This window comes from Centruroides vittatus, unplaced genomic scaffold (assembly GCF_030686945.1).
Source record: "Centruroides vittatus isolate TY-2023 unplaced genomic scaffold, ASM3068694v2 contig_921, whole genome shotgun sequence".
Classification (NCBI taxonomy): Eukaryota; Metazoa; Arthropoda; class Arachnida; order Scorpiones; family Buthidae; genus Centruroides; species Centruroides vittatus.
The window spans coordinates 85,254-102,736 of record NW_027122608.1 but is presented as its reverse complement, the minus strand read 5'-3'; the positions used below and the strand labels follow the sequence as shown (position 1 = coordinate 102,736).

Sequence of the window (17,483 nt, the reverse complement as noted above, 5' to 3'; positions counted from 1 at the left end):
TTTAATTCGAGATACGCACTTTTTCTCGAAGTATACGATAACCTCGATGAAGAAAACTGTCATCGAAATAGCATACCCGGCAATTAGTATATAAATAGATCCTGTAATATGTTCTAATTTTAGCTTATCTTCCTCTTCTATCTCTATGGTTTCGTAGAATTCTCTTTGTCTTCGAACATCTTCCTGTGAATCTCGAAGAAGTTTCTCAGCGATTCCAGATTGCTGAATGATGGTAATCCTATAAATACAATATACAGAATATGTAAAGTTATTCAGAAGTAACACCCAAAGGATCCTTTCCTGCAGAGCACGCATGGGTCTTATCAGAGAAAATGTAATTTACAACGTAGATCTTTATAACAATCAAGGCATACCGAACATTTAATTACGATTAATTTACACCAAATGAGTAACGTAGAAAACTGCCGTGTTTAATCATTTTATTAAAATACAACACAAACAGTACTGCTTATGGTACATACACACGTGCTATGCATGAAATCACCTCAAGCGAGTTACTTGCATTACCCTGTATAACTCGCTTCCCTGTACAGTATTAAAATATTCTTTATACTTACATTCTTTGGAATTCAAAGACATACGGAAAGTAGTCTTTCATGCAAATGAAATGATATTCGGTGTTCAAAATATCTGAAGATACGAAAAATTTGTTTCTCCCGAATTCTTCAATTCCCAGTTGAATATCATTATTGGATGAAACCAGGCAGCCATTTTCATTCAAAACATACTCCAATCCATGCGATACGTTCTGTATGTTTGCCAAACCGTATTTATAACCAACGTACTGCCTCAAATTTTCTAGAAGTTCATTAGGTTGTTTCTTCATTATTAAACCCTACAATTGTAAATTACAAAAAGATCAATTAGGATTTATATCTCTATAAAAAATACACGGCACTTCCAATGAACTTATTTCTGCTTAGAGATGACAGGAGCTCATTGTAAAGCTCGAGGTGTAATTTAGACTTCAGGCATTCTAGAACAAGGGAAAGACAGTTACTTAGATAATAGTTCAAAATTGTATAACCTAACCATTATTGGTTGCACCAGCCTGTATTAGGAGAATGACATTCTCAACAGCAAAAGGTAACATCTCAAATGAGATAAAGAACAGATACCGTTTATTAACGCAGTTATTTGAATTTCTCAAATTACAACGATCCTTTGAAAACACATGGTTCTTTAGGTTGCTCTACTAACAAAAACGACATGGTGAGCTTAGGTGATAAGAGTGGCCATAATGTTTGAAGAGTTGTATTTAAAATGACGTTCTTCCAATGGAAACTGCTATCACCTATAATGGAGAACATATTGAACACTACGAATGCATTATATCTTATCGTATCAGCTAGTTTGGTATGAGCTTTTAGACTTTATCACCCAGTGGTAAAGTGTGACGTAATTGTCGTGTAATAGTAGTTGGTTGTGTTTATGATGGTCGTTACGCAAAAAATAATGTCTTTCAGGAGGTCTTTTAAAGGTAACTGACCCACAATCAAACGATACAGACGTAGAGAAAACCCGGAAAACTCCACGTGGCCAGCCTGTCTGGGCAAGGCGAAAACGAACGACCGAACTCCCAGTGTTCAAGAAACGAAATTGCTTCGCACTGGTGGGCCACGAATGCATTGAGGAATGCAATGTGTACTACGCTATCTAGTAATATAAGTTGCAGTTAGTTTTCTAAATAAATGTTATTTCCGTGTATCTAAAATGCCAGTATTCCAGACTGAATGCATGGCGAGGATCCCGACATCTTTAAGTAGAAATTCCCTAATTAAAATTGCCATGTGTACTCAGTAACAAATTGTCATCTGTCCATATTTAACTTACCCAGAGTGACATATACTGCATGGAAAAAATTATGACACCCATGTAATAATTGTTTTTCGTAGAAACAGCTAGTAATTCTTGAAAAGTTTGAGGAATTTTCTCTTCTCCAGGAAAGATCATATAAGATGGAAGTATTCCAAGATATGCAGAAGTTAAAACGAAAGCCATCATCATCCAAATTCCGAAAGTGATTCGGGAGGTGTACAAAGAAACGGAATCAATATCCACATCTGTAAATCATTTCATTAATAGAATATAATATAATATTTTGTAGTAATAAAAGTATTTTAAATGTAAGATAAATAGAAAATCTGTACCGAATTTAAATAGATTTAATAATATTATTATATTATTAAGTCTATTACTACTGTTGAAATTCAAATTATTGATACAGCTTATTGCTTTTACATAAGACATAAGATTTAAAGTAATTGGCCGAACTCAAAGGTATAGCCAAGGAAGTAATAGGATAAAGAGAAAGAAGTGAGTGAGGGAAGAGAGGAAAGACAGGGGGTAAGTGTGGAGAGGGTGGAGGGAAAGGAAAGGGAGATGAGAGGGGATTATTGCTTTTACAAGAGAAACCAAAAATATATCATAACGAGGTCAGAACTCCCTGCAGGCCATTTCATAGTATTCACATTTTGTTTCTGAAGCCATTTTTTGGATATATTTGAACAATGAATGAGAGCGTTGTCCTGTTGAAATGTCCAATTTGTACTACCTATCACTTTTGCTATAGGAAGATGTTGTTCTAAGATTGTTTTGATAATGTTGAAAAGTCTGACGTCTAAAAAGTGATGCTAAACTAGAAAATCTATTAAAACTAAATGTTCCCCACACCATTTGAGAGCCGCCTCTATGTTATTTGCTGTAAAACACTCAATTTTCTTTTCTTAGATCTAGCCAGTAGTAATTCCCGCCGTGAGGACCATCTCAATTTTGCTTTTTTATAACTGGAAAATGTATTTAACCATTCATCTTTCTACTGCATGTAGATTTTTCGCCCATTTTAAACCTGCTTTAAGATGTTCAGGTTTTTTACACATCCTTGTTAGTTTAATATAATGATTTTTACTTATTATTCTTTCCACAGTATTTTAAAAAAATATTTAAGTTAGACTTTTCTAAAACTGAAAAATTTTGTTTGGATACCAGTGTAAGGCCGCGACTCCACTAGCCGTAAAAGGGCCGTAAAACCCCTCACCGTAAAAACTTTTACGCCCGAGCAGGTCGTAAAACCAACGTAAAAGCGAGTTGAGCAGTGTTCAACTCGCTTTTACGTGTGTTTTACCACCTGCTCAGGCGTAAAATATCATGGTCACGTGATTAAAAGCTTTTACGGTGAGGGGTTTTACGGCGCTTTTATGGCTAGTGGAGTCGCGGCCTAATAATACATTTTTTATTTGTGGGTGATATTACTCTAGGTCGAGTCATAACTGATGTCATTATGAATTTTATGAAAAAATTTTTTTAGAAACAAATAAAATATTATTATTAGGCCTACCTAAACTTTTGAGACAGCAAAATGTAACAAAATTTCTATTATTCTATGCAATTTAACCCAGCGTGGATGAGGTGCGAAATTGTTACACAAGCTTTGAGGCAGGTAGGAGATACCCGAAATTTTGATGCCGAATTTTTGATACTATAATTGTGTATATTAAGTATTTTTTTTACTTGAGATAATAATAATAGTATCTATTCAACAAGATGAGTGAATCAAATACTATGCTCAAGGTTGAAAAGCATGTTTTGTTATTGAAATAACAAAGTGTCTATATTTTCTTTGAAAAAGTACAAGTTGTGGTAGTTAACATTTCTTCGTGTAAAATTCTAACAAAATTACAATTTTTTTGATTAATTAACATAACTATAGTATCTTCTAATTATAAAAATAGAAAAAAAACTAAAATGTCTTATGAGATCAATTAGCACAGCACCGTCATTACACCTACAAATCAGCACAATCTTTACACAAAAATTTCGTGCTCTACACACATTGGCTTCTCACACTTCGAACAGCAATGTTCTGTTTTCCTATTTTTCTTTTTTAGTACAGTCACCACACCTGATGTATTTACCAGCCATGTTTAAGAGAATTGGTAAAGAAGGTTCTCCCAGTTGATCAGCAATCCTCTTCCGAGTTTCCCTTAAAAGATGTACGTTTTGTTGTCTGATGCGAAGACTATCATTTATCAGATCCAAAGCGAAATTACGAATGAACTCTGGGCGCTTCATGCATGTTTCGTCACCTATGTAGATTATGTTACCATTTATGGCAACCATATTGAGTACACTGTAAAAAATCGTCATAGGCCAACGTTTGCTGTTGCACGAAACATCATAAGTGGCACTCAGTTCATCTGCGACGTCGACATTGGCTTTAGTAGTGTTATAATAAGTAACCATTTCTGGTTTTTTTATTACCTGTCGATTTGTTTATATGTTTATCATGGTGTAAAGTTAACGTAACCAGCACAACTTTATTTTATTTAGGTACATAGGATACCAATGTAAAGCACTTGAACAGTTTTCTAATAATTCTTGTAGCCGACGTTTATTTTCTTCATAAGACATCTTGATAAATATAAAAATAAATCTAAGAATACTATAAATAACTATAACTCATAAATTTACTGTCGACTCAAAAATGTAACACCGACTACGAGGTCGGGTGGGACGTACTTCAGCCACTTTTGCGCTTGTGTATCTCCCGCTGAACCCGGCGTGACACTAAACTCAACACTGCTGCTTGCCCACACTCCCTTACCTCCAGCTACTGTAACGACGGGATTTGCATGGCAACAATAACATTAAATAATCTGCGTTGAAAAACTTTTCGGGTATGACATACCCCCCTCCATCGAACCTTTGTACTTTTAGTGTTATCTACCTTGGGTCACTGTGTTCCTAAGTTTTACTTAACAAGATCTTCATTGGTCAACCCAACTCGGGTGAGTGCTGCTGTTTTTTTTTAAAGCCAACCAGTTTTATCTTTCTCCTCTGTTCCTGTTAGACAAAGTCTGCTGGAACAGAGTTATCTGGTCGTTTGGCCCACTTTACTCTTAAACTATACTCTCCACTCTTCACTGGTTGGTTCATACACTACACAACTAGTTTTGTTTTCAACCTGCGACACTTCCACAAGCACTTGAGACTAAGCTCTATCTCAACGGACTTATTTCAACTGAGTTCTTCAGCCTTCATTCATCATCTGGCAGCATGGCGAGTAAGAAGTCTTCCTCCTCAACGTCACCCTTTGAAGACCACGATGAGATACCTACCGCTAATAGTGTATCTGATTTCCGTGTGTTGGTGAATTCCCTCGAAAACACAATACTTAATGAAGCCAATCAACACTATATGAGAATTATGGATCTTCTCCCAGAAAAATGTACAAATCTGAAAACTGATGAGCGTAAGGAAGTCAGAGACAGGATCACACACTTATTTTCATGTCTTGGACAGTTCCACGGTATTCTGAAAAAAGTCAGATCAAGCCGACCCCAATGTTCTTCACCACCTACTACATCTGCTCCTGCAACTACTTACGCTGAAGTCACGAAACTGAACACTCAGCCCAGTTTGACCACTAAGACCATCAATAAATCTCTCAGAAACAAAGTAAATAATGAGGGCACTGGAGGAAGTTATGCCTTGATCTTATATCCCAATACCGAAGACCAGGGCAGTAGCACTAATATGCAACATATTGAGAATGAAATTAAGCAAAAAGTAAAACCGCAAGAGCTCAAAATAAAAGTCAAATCTGTTAGGAAAGTAAATGGAAACGGAATTTGTTTTAGAACAGACAGCCACAGAGAGGCGGAAATCCTTGCCAATGCTATTGAAAACCTTCCAGAAATATCAAGCAAAGTTATAAGCAGAATCTCTGAAGGAAGAAGGCCAAGAATCATCTTAAACAATGTGCCCATCTCAGTAGATGAAGCAGAAATCATTCCAATCATTTATGACCAAAACCAAGTTTTTCAGAATATCACTAAGGAAGAATTTGTGGAAAATACCAGAGTAAGCACAATATTATATAGGAACAACAATAGAGAAAATTGCCGACACATTGTCCTCTCTACAACACCGAAACTTAGGGATATACTGATCCGTACTAAACATATCGCTGTGCAATGGGCCAACATTTTTGTTAATGATTACATCCCACTGGTGAGGTGTTACCAGTGTTGTGGGTACAACCACATCTCTACTAATTGCCCAAACAGGCAGAAATGTAGTCACTGTGCAAAAGGGCATAGGTTTGGAGAATGCCAAAGGCTTGAACATACCCCCTGCTGCACCAATTGTAAAACTGCCAACAAACACATACCTTCTTTTGACCGATATGCCACAGACCACAATGCTTTCAGCCCTCAGTGCCCTGTTACATTAAGAATGAAGACTCAAACAATACGACAGACCAATTATGGACTATGATCATATAACGATAAACACAAGGATACCTCATGTACAAGACTCGATCAACACCTCTCCTACTCCGACTATGGCTATTACTAGTACCAGTAATAACTGTAAAAAGAAAACCTTATCCATCTTACAGATCAACCTTCAAAGGGGTAAGGCCCCTTCGTCCTTAATCATCAAGACAGCTGAGGACTGGGACTCTGATATTATTGTTGCCCAAGAACCCTATCTCTTCAAAGGAGAGCTTACAAACTATAGTGGCTGGAAGACTTTTCCTCCCAGGGGCTCAAAAACTAACACCAAGACTGCCATCCATGTCAGGAACACCCACCTCACAGTGCAATACATGCCGCACTTGTCCACCTATTATGTCACGACCTGTTCCATCAATATTAACTGTGAAAACATCTTCATCTCATCTGTTTATTGCTCGCCCTTTGAAGACATTGAACCAATGATTTCTGACCTGGACCAGATCAGTCAGATCATTGCTGACAGGCCATGGCTTATTTGTGGTGACACAAATGCAAAATCCTTCTTATGGCACAGTCCCATAGAGGATGTTAGGGGCTATAGAATGCAAGAATTCATAGCAGCTTTATTTCTTACTTCATGCAATACCAGCCCCCTTGCTACTTACCACTCTTCTAGAGGTGAGAGCTGGATTGATGTCTCACTGGCCAACGTCCACATGGCACCTAGGATAACTTCTTGCTCAACAATGACTGAGCCGAGCGCCAGTGACCATCGATATATTAAGACTGAAATTCAAATTGAAGAAGAAAATTCTCATAACACCACCTTTTACCACCATACCCACTGGCCAACTTTCCGACAAATTATCCGGGACAACTGGTATTTCAACACCCCGATTATTAATATGGATGAAACTGAAATTGACACCTGCATCAAGAACCTTACAAACCTCTTACTACACAGCTATCAACGGGTGAGCAAGAGAAAAATGAGATCAAAGACAAGAGCCCCTTGGTGGGACAATGATTTGTCAAATCACCGCAAGAAAGTCCGCTGGCTTCGCAAACGTTACCAGCGCCAAAATGATGAGCAGGTCAGGATCACCCAAAAGGCTGAGTATATTGCCAGCTTCAATGATTATAAGACACTTATTAACAAGAAAAGGCACCAAGCATGGAGGAGTTTCTGTAGTAGGTTCAATGATCCTTGGTGCGAACCATACTACGTTGCTTTCAAAAAGAGAGAAAAGGTAGACATTCCTGCACCTGTGAAGTCTAGCGATGATTCATACACAACCAACCTGAATAATACTCTCAATGAACTCTTTAACTATCACTTTCCTTTTGACGACCCTGGCAGTGATACAGAAGCCCAGAGTGAATTACGTAACAGGACCGCTCAACCCACTAACCAAGACGATGATCGCCCCTTCACGTATAATGATGTCAATCATGCAATAAAACTGATCAACAACAGGAAGGCCCCTGGCCTAGATCAAATCACAGGCAAGATGATTAAAGAGGCATTCATAACTATTCCAACAACATTTATTACTTTGTTCAACCGTTGCCTCTCTTTGGGATACTTCCCAAAAGACTGGAAAGTTGCATCGGTCAAGTTTATTAGGAAACGCTCTAACGAGACACCGAAATATGCGAAGGATTATAGGCCTATCTGCCTGCTTCCGGTTATTGGCAAGGTTCTCGACAGACTTGTTATTACTAGAATCCTTTCCTTCCTTAGGAAGAACGATCTCCTTAGCCCACACCAGCATGGCTTTACGCCCGGAAGGTCTACATCAACTGCTCTAACAAAAATCATCGATTATATTAAACAAGCCAAAGCGGAGGGTAAACACACACTCCTTGCCTCAATTGACTTTCGTGGGGCTTTTGATAACCTGTGGTGGCCTGCTATTCTGTATCAACTCCAAATCCATCGCTGCCCAAGGAACTTATATGGTCTCATAAAAAGCTTTATCAGTGATAGAAAAGCTGGCCTTTATATTAATAACGTCAACTACACCCACCACGTTACCATGGGTTGCCCGCAGGGCTCTATAGCGGGGCCTGGCCTCTGGACCATTGTACATAATGATTTGCTCACTAGTATCAACAGCACCAATAATAACAACAACCACCTTTTACAAGGTTACGCAGATGATACGGTCATCCTCGTATCGGACAAAAACAGTGATAATCTACCTATTCTCTGTAATAGCCTCCTCACCAAGATCTCGAACTGGAGTGCCAAAGTTAAATTACCTATTAACTATTCGAAATGCTCCTACATAATTTTCTCAAAAGCCACCCCGCTTCAGAGGAGTCCACGTATAGAAATTGATGGTATCCGTATCTCTCGGGTCAGAGAATTCACCTACCTTGGAGTCAGACTAGAGCAACGGCTGCAGTGGACCAGCCACATTGATATGATGGTTGCTAGGGCCACAAAAGCATCAAACGCCCTCACCAGCATTGCTAAAAATACCTGGGGCATCGGCTTTAAAGCGGCCAAACATATCTACCTTGGGGCCATCGAGCCAATTCTATTATATGCAGCCCCTGTCTGGGCTGATGCCACGTCAAAGATGTATATCCAAAGAAAACTTCTGAAGGCCCAGAGAGTTGCTGCTCTTAGAATATGCAGAGCGTATCGGACAGCTCCGACCTCTGCTCTATTGGTTATTGCTGGCCTGATCCCTATTCACATTAAGGCCAGAATGATGTTGAGAAACTGGAAGGCCAATAACCTCTTTCTTGATGATTGCCCTATCAACAATATTGGTAACAGTGACATCCTCTCAGAACTACCTAATAACCTCAAGGAAGACATTTTCTTCTATGGAACAGAACTAAAGAGCACTGCCTCAAACATTCTCCAGGATTATCCTTCAACCATCAACGAATTATCTGACCATAATGATACCAACGATATATCCATTTTCACTGATGGATCTAAAAACAATGACAAGGTGGGTGCTGCTTTTGTTCTCTACGACCACCAGACAGGGAAGACTCACCGCTCTGCCTTCAAACTTGGCCCACATTGTTCTGTTCCTCAAGCAGAGATCCTTGCCATCACTAAGGCAATGGATCATGTTTTTGCCGACTGGTTCCCACATTCTAAATCCATCACAATCTATTCGGACTGCATGACTGCAATTTGCTCCATTACTGGCCTAGGAAAAAGGGGAGATAATGTTCTTCGTATTCATCGTTACCTCACGCACAATACTCACGGACATAACATACATTTTAAGTGGGTGCGTGGGCACTCAGGTGTCATTGGTAACGAAGCCGCTGACCACCTTGCAAAATCTGCAGCCATCTCCTCACTCCCCTCCTGCTACAATAAAATTCCTTTCTCCAAGATCAAGTACTGGAACTATCAAATTGCCATTCAACAGTGGCAAGAGGAATGGAATAGCAGCAATACTGGTAGACTGACTTTTGATTTTATTCCCAGCATCACTCGCCGTCTGGAATGGAAACACTTTTCACCATCCTTTGCCATGACCCAGCTCCTCACTGGCCATGGCAATTTTCATGCATATCTGAAACGCTTCCGCATTCGTGATGATGATGTGTGCACTTGTGACAATTCATCTGTCCAAGACAGTAAACATCTTCTTTTTGACTGTTGCCTATTTGACAGCAAAAGAAACAATCTCCTTGGAAGTGTTCTCCATGCTGGTTACAACTGGCCTTGCCCTCTCAAGGTTCTCATTGAAAACAAAGACATCTACCATAATCTTAGCGACTTCTTGTTGGCAACAGAAGCACTAAACCCATCGAGGCATCTGCCCAACACCGATGGTAGGCGTGACACTGCATGAATGATCTGTTTTTTTTTTTTGGTAGTGTGTCTGCCTCGTGCTGTATGTGTTCCCCATGCCTCTTTGCATAACCCTTGGTTGTGTTTACACTCATGCTGTGTCAGGTACCTCCTGTTGTTTTCATGCTCTTAAGAGGTATTCTTCTGTATCTTACTGCTGTAACATAATTTAACCCTTATGTTTGTACTACCTCCCATGTGTTTTCGCGTTCGGCAAATCTTGCCGTCCTTTACTATTGTAATCCTAATTACTGTCGGTTCCTCCTATGTATATTGTGCTCGCTGTGTATCTTGTTTATGCTTGTCGCGCCATCTTGTTCATAGTTTTATATTTTATCTCTGTTTTTATCCTTATACTCCTTTTGTATTCATGATATATTTTGTATTTTTGTTATTGTGATAAATGCGATGCAGGCGCCCTGAGCTCTCACCTGTACCCTGACCTTATCTTCATCCACTTCTCTTCACCACTCTCCCATCCTTCTTTCACCACCTTTCTTACCTCCAGGTCGTACCTCTGAGTGAAACCTAGAGCCCCTCTTTTCCAATTATTATTAGAGTAGAGCGTCGAAAATTGGCGTCAATTGGGGACTGGGGTTGTTCCAATTAGTCATTTGTTCCAATTTCCGACTTTGTACGAAAAAATATATTAACCTGTCCGATGTTCAAATTTTTCCCCGTTGCGTTCGCTTCGTGTTGAATTTTTCCCGTTGCGTCGCTTCGTGTTGAATTTTCGTCGATTTTAAGCCTAACGAAAATTTTTATAATAATCATCGAGGCTATCGTATGGTTAAAAATTATTTCTGCATTTTGTACAAACAAAATAAATATATTGAAGAATATAAAAAAACATGAAAATTATACTTTAGAAGTAAATCTAGTATCAAAAACGTTCGATTCAGCACGACACAGTCCGACTGAAAATCGTTCCAATTTCTGGCCATTTCAATTACCGACGTTCCAATTAACGACGCTCTACTGTATTATGTTAAGTTAAGTGAGATATACTCGGTTAACACCGGTGGCTGTGTACTATGCCGGACCAAAGTCAAGGCATAGTAACCAAAACAGAAATTAAAGAAGTGTATCAGTGTGTGTGTCTGTATTCAGGAATTTTCTCACAATATGACATGTATTCAATATAGTGGCCTTCTGCAGTGTGATGTATGTGTTTCTATTCAATTGCAATGTGCCCAGGCTTTTGTGTAGTATGTGTGGTATGACACCTGTAGAGGAGAGAACAACAGGTACAATAAGCACCCTATCCATCCTCCACAGATGCCTTATTTCCTGGGCGAGTTCTGTGTACTTGCTAATTTTTTCAGTGCATGCGTTTTGTATATTGTGAGTGTTTGGAATAAATATGTCTATAATGTATGTGATTTTATTGTGTTTGTCAATGAGTGTGATGTCTGGTCTGTTGTGGTAAATTGTTTTATCTGTAATTATGGCTCTGTCGTAGTACATTTTGTGCGTGTTGTTTTCCAATACTGTCTGTGAAATGTATTTGTAGTATGGTTCGTGGATGTCTGCTAATTTGTGTTTCTTTGCAAGCTCTTGGTGTATCATATTTGCTACTTGATTATGTCTGTGTAAATAATCTGTCTGTGCCAAGAGCTTGCAACCAGAAGTGATGTGTTGTATAGTTTCTGGCATGATGTGACATTTTCTGCACGTGTCATTCGTGAGTGTTGTATCTTTGAGTATGTGTTTTCTGTAGTTTTTAGTATTTATGACCTGATCCTGTATGACAATCATGAATCCTTCCGTCTCCCCAAAGAGGCATCCCCGAGCTAACCAGCTGTTTGACGCAGTTTTGTCAACAAAATCCTGGGCCAGATCATAAGGATGCCTGCCATGGAGTGCCTTTCGAGCCCACGATTGCTTAATGGTGTCTATGCTTTTTATATGTTGTGTTGTGTCCATATGATGTGAGTGTAAGCTTAATAGTGTGTTATTTGAGTCTGTTAGAGTTACTGCTTTATGTAATTGTGATGTTTCTTGTTTCTTGTAGAAAAACTCTCGCAGTGACTGTATTTGTTTGTAGTGAAGGTTAACTATGTCAATCAGGCCACGTCCGCCATCTTTACGTGGAAGGGTTAATCTTTCTGTGGCGGATTTAGGATGATGTTGTTTATGCTTAGTAAGTGTTGTTCTTGTTTTCCTTTGGAGTTGCTCAAGATCTGTGTGAGTCCAATGTATAACTCCAAAAGAATATGTGAGTACTGGGATGACATATGTGTTTATTGCTTTAACTGTGTGTTTTGCATTTAACTGTGTTCTGAGAATAGCATTTAACCTACTTTGGTATTCTTTAATTAATCTTTGCTTTATTTGTGCATGTTCTGTTAGTTTGGCCTGTTGGAATCCTAAATACTTGTAGAACTCGCCCTCTTCCATGGATTCTATAATGTCTCCATTTCCAAGTGCAAAATCTTCTTTCTTCAGGATTCCTTTTTCTATGTGAAGTGTTTTGCATTTGTCTAGGCCAAATTCCATTTGTATGTCCTTGGTGTATGAATGTGTGATTTGTAGGAGTTGATGAAGTTGTTTTTGTGTGGATGCATAAAGTTTCATGTCATCCATGTACATGAGATGTGACAGTGTATACTGTGTTGTTTTTTCATGTCTAATATTGTAATCATATTGCGTGTTGTTTAACATGTTTGATAATGGATTCAGGGCTAGGCAGAACCAGAAAGGACTCAAGGAATCTCCTTGAAAAATTCTTCGCATAATAAAAATTTGTCTTGTTTGTATGGAAGTGTTATTAACCCTGAAATGTAGTGTTGTTCTCCAGTGCTGCATAGTGTTTTGAAAGAATGCAATGAGTGATGGATGTATTTTGTACATGTGTAGAATATGTAGCAGCCAACTGTGTGGAACACTGTCGAATGCTTTTCTGTAGTCTATATATGCCATGTGTATGTTTCTGTGTTGTTTGTGTGCTTGCCGTAGAATGACTGAATCTATGAGTAACTGTTCTTTGCATCCCCTGTGATTTCTACGACAACCTTTTTGTTGTTTCGTTAGAATGTCGTGTTCTTCAATATCTCTGTATATTTTGTTTGCGATGCAGGATGTCAATAGTTTGTAGAGTGTTGGAAGACAGGTAATTGGTCTGTATTGTGTGGGGTCTGTGGTATTGTTGTTTTTGGGTTTCATGTAGGTGATGCCCTGAGTAAGAAAATTTGGCATGTTTTGTGGATTGATGATGATGTGTGTTAGATGTTTAGCTAGTTCCTGGTGCAGTGATGTAAACTTTTTGTACCAGAAATTGTGAATGTTGTCTACACCAGGTGTCTTCCAGTTGTGTGTTCTGTTAACAGTGTATTGGAAATCATGTATGCTTATTTCAGCACAGGGCATAGTTGGTATGTTGTGCAAGTTTCTGTTCTCCTCCTCGATCCAGCCTGCATCAGCATTGTGTGTGACAGCACTGGACCAAAGAGAAGACCAATATGTTGTGAGTTCTTCTTCTGTTGGTGTGCCACTGTGCTGTGTATCAGTGTTTGCTTTGTTATTAATTTGTCTGTAAAAGAGTTTTTCATTGTTTGTAAATAATTTATTTTGTTGTTTTCGTAGTGTACATGTTTTGTATCGTTTGAGTCTACGTGCTTTGGCAGCAAGTTTTTGTTTTAGTCTATCAATGTATTCTGTAATGCGTGTGTTGTGATGTTCGTGTTTTGTGTGTGTTTTTATTTTCTTGAAAATGTTTTTGAGCTGTTTCCTTAATTTGGGTGTTATGTTGTTTTTAGTGTATTGTGTCAGCCTGCCTAATTGCTGTCTAATGTCATTTATTTGTGTTTCTATTCTTCTCTGCCAGGCAGGCTTGTGATGGAATTGTGTTTTCTGTGTATTTGTCTGTGATTGTACTTTCAGTCCATGGTGTGTCACTACTGTGACTGCTCCAGCATAAACTAATGTATGAATGTCTGCGAGTGTAGAAATTGGATGAATGTAGTGTGGTATTAATTGAGTGTTTACATAATTTAGTGTTTTTCCTACTTCCTTTGACGTGTTGATTTTTGGTATTCGTGGTCGTTGTGTGGGATCTGTGCCTGTATATTTAGTGAGTGTTTCCTGAAATATAAGTGAGAGCGTATTAACTAAATCCATGTCTATGTTATCAGTGATGGATGAGGAAGTGTCTGTAGTATCATTAGTGGTAATTGTTGTATGTGTGTTATTATCAATGCTTGTTGCTGGATTATCCTGACAGGTTACGTGATCTTCATTAATGTTAGATGTTTCTGTCTGTTGATGTATTTGATCAGCAACCTGTTGTTTGATAAAGTTCAAGTGTTTTTTGTGAATAAGGTTGTTGTGTATAATTGTTCTTTTTTGATCAACAACCCTTTGTTCGGTGACAGTGAGATGAGGATACTGTTGTGTGAATCTATGGTGTAGTTGTTGTCTGTATGCTGTCATGTTTGTTTCGAGTTTTGTGATGGTGTAGCAAGTACGGATGATAAACTCGTTCATTTCTACTGTCCATTTCATCCGTTGGCGTGGTTTTCCAGCCTTTGTGGTCTGTGGATGCATTGCCACAGAAACACCAAGGCTGGGTTGGTTCCTCACATCTGTTGAGGGCATTGCAGTAGCCATGCTTGGGCCGGTGCTGTTTTCGCCACCGGTAACCAAGGGAGACTGTGGCCTATTTTTCGAACGTGAGCCTCTGCCTAACCCACGAACGCGGAACTTGTTAACCCGGGCGACGTCCGAGCCGGTATCACATATATATCATGGTAGTACCAGATATAAATCTCCACAGAATGTGGGTGTGTGGTCACTCTTAGCTTCATTTCTCCCCATAGACCTTACTGGCATGGGTGTCCCTACCAGGAGCTTGTGCTCCAGCCTGCATTGCCCTATGGATCAGTAAAATTACTGGGCTCTCCCACCACGACCAGGTGGTGATCACGGGAGAGTTATAATTATTATTATTATTATGACATACCCGACCTCACTCACGCCGAGTTAATAACTATTAAATTTTTAAATTTATCATTTTAATGACATATAGTATGACGCATTGTGATTTCATTTGTCTTATTGTTGTCAATCGAAAGTTTAGTATTTTAAAAGTTTTTCATGAAAAATCATTTTACCTAACGTTTTGGGACAGACCTTAGGTGAATTTCAATTAATTTTGTCCAGAATCGAAGTAAGTTTAATACGAGAGTTAGTGAGAGAGGTGGTCTACCTATCTCATGTCTAATCAGCGGTCCAGGAACTGAGAGATTTAGATGATAAATGTGTTTAATGAAACAGGGCTGTATTTTTATCCATTTTTTTACTACTAGACCTCCCAGATTGAGAATGTAAACAATACACCTCGCAATACAAACGCATAAAATAGCCTGAAATAATTATCCAGAAAGCATATTTTTATTTCGATAAATGACTTAATAAGGTTTAAAATCTTAACTTTAATCTCAGTTATTATATATTCGAGGTTATATAAATAAGCCAAGTGGGGTAATGTAGACTTGAAATTTGAGTTGATTTTCGTAGGTTTTCTCCTCTACGAAAAATCAAAATTTTTATTTTGCCTGAATTAATTATTAGTCGATTATTCAGGCAATATTCTACAATCGAATTCAGCATTGCTTCAAGAGCGTAGAACCTGCCATCAAAAGTATATCATCGAAGTATATCAGACAGTTGATTTCCAATAAGGAAGATAATGCTATGCTAGGCATCACTCTATCTTGTATAAACTCTGAATTATCATTTACATAAAGCTAATTATATACTACACCAGTATAATAAGTTTTATTAATAAACAATATCCAGGTAGACAGTATATACACAAAAACGTAAAACTGCAAGGACATAGAAGATAAAAAAAATTAATAGTTTACTTTATGTACTTTCAGCGCTTTAATTAAGCTGAAATTCTCTTTTCAGTTGTATGAATAACAGTATAATATGAATAATATTACAATTATCAATTGTATGTAAAGCCATGTTAACTGACTTTTGAAATTTGCATTATTGTGTTTGGTGATATGTAACGTCTACAATTTATAAATAATATTGTTGTCTGAAAAACACGAATTAATTATAATAGTGAGAAACACAGCAACGTAACTAAATGTTAATTGGTGGAGAGTAATCAAAAATACATTTAAATTTCTGTTACGCAGTATTTTAAACTCTTGGAATTCATTTCATTTTCAGTAAAGGTATCTCATACACTATGTGGCGGAGTTATGTTATACGGGTGATACGTACCTTGACGTAACAAACAACGTAATATCGTCGAAAATATTGTTGAGAAATGCAATGGTTTCTTCTGACTTATTCTTGCTTCCATTTTAAAAATGATAAATGATAATAATACTAGTAACGGAATGGTTGCACTAATGAAAATCCAGAGCTAAAATGAAAATAATTAAAATTGATTAATGAAAACAACATACAAAAGCTTTTCTTTTATAAAAATGCAAGAAATACTCACTAAAACCTGGAAAGGTTTTAGGAGAGCAACAGATTTATCGAGTGGCTGTGCTGCCTTGATGACGAATATGGCTGAAACTTCCGTAATTGCTGGAGATAAATAATAACCCCAAACCTGTTTGTTTCGACAAGGAAGATCAATCGGAGCCTAATTTATAAACATTAAATAGATATTTAATATCAAGTATACTTAATTAGTATTTTATCAATACCATATAGAATCACATACCCCTTGTAGGGAATCCACTGTTTCAACTCTGTGAATAAGCAATTTTGTAAACATTATATATTATCTGATATTGACATTAATTTTACATAATATATTAATTCGACTAACTTAAAAGCATAAATTTCTTGTAAAAGTTGGAAATATTTCACCACAAGTGAGGTATCTCGAAGTAAAATATTGTCATCTTCATCGAATTCGTATACAGTTGTGTCCTACGAAATATTTAATAAATTCTGTAATAAGGTTAATTTTGAAATTGATATTAGGAAGTTTCTGTAAACATACAACAATGTCAATCTCTGTCTATTTTTTTTCTATGCAGACTTTGATCGCATTGCATATTAGACCTACCATTAATTGAACAAAATTGAAATTATTACCATTATAACCTGGATTGCCAAAGTTATACTCCACGTAGGGAAGAAAGATCTGAATCACTTTATAGGATATACTGTATAGTGTTAGGTGTTATCCACTTACACAGAAATTACATATAAATTGGATTAATATTGGATAACACCTTTTGTCGGTATGTTTTTGCTCTGTTTGAATAAACTAATACCCGTCCACTTTAACGGAAATAAACATAATTACTGAAAAATTAAATTGTTATATACCTATGGAAGATAACAATACAGAAATCTAATTTTAATATGTACTATTATATGATATCACCGAAGAGGAATTGGAA

General features: G+C 37.6%; 1 long non-coding RNA gene across 1 annotated transcript; it reads right to left on the bottom strand.

The window, feature by feature from the left end:
* Nucleotides 1-1,860: 1,860 nt before the first annotated feature.
* LOC136984510 (uncharacterized) lies at nt 1,861-16,676 on the bottom strand. Its single transcript, XR_010882199.1, has 3 exons — nt 16,565-16,676; nt 16,339-16,483; nt 1,861-2,084 (listed from the first exon to the last, which is right to left on the bottom strand). It is a non-coding gene; the product is annotated as an uncharacterized lncRNA (long non-coding RNA).
* Nucleotides 16,677-17,483: the final 807 nt, after the last annotated feature.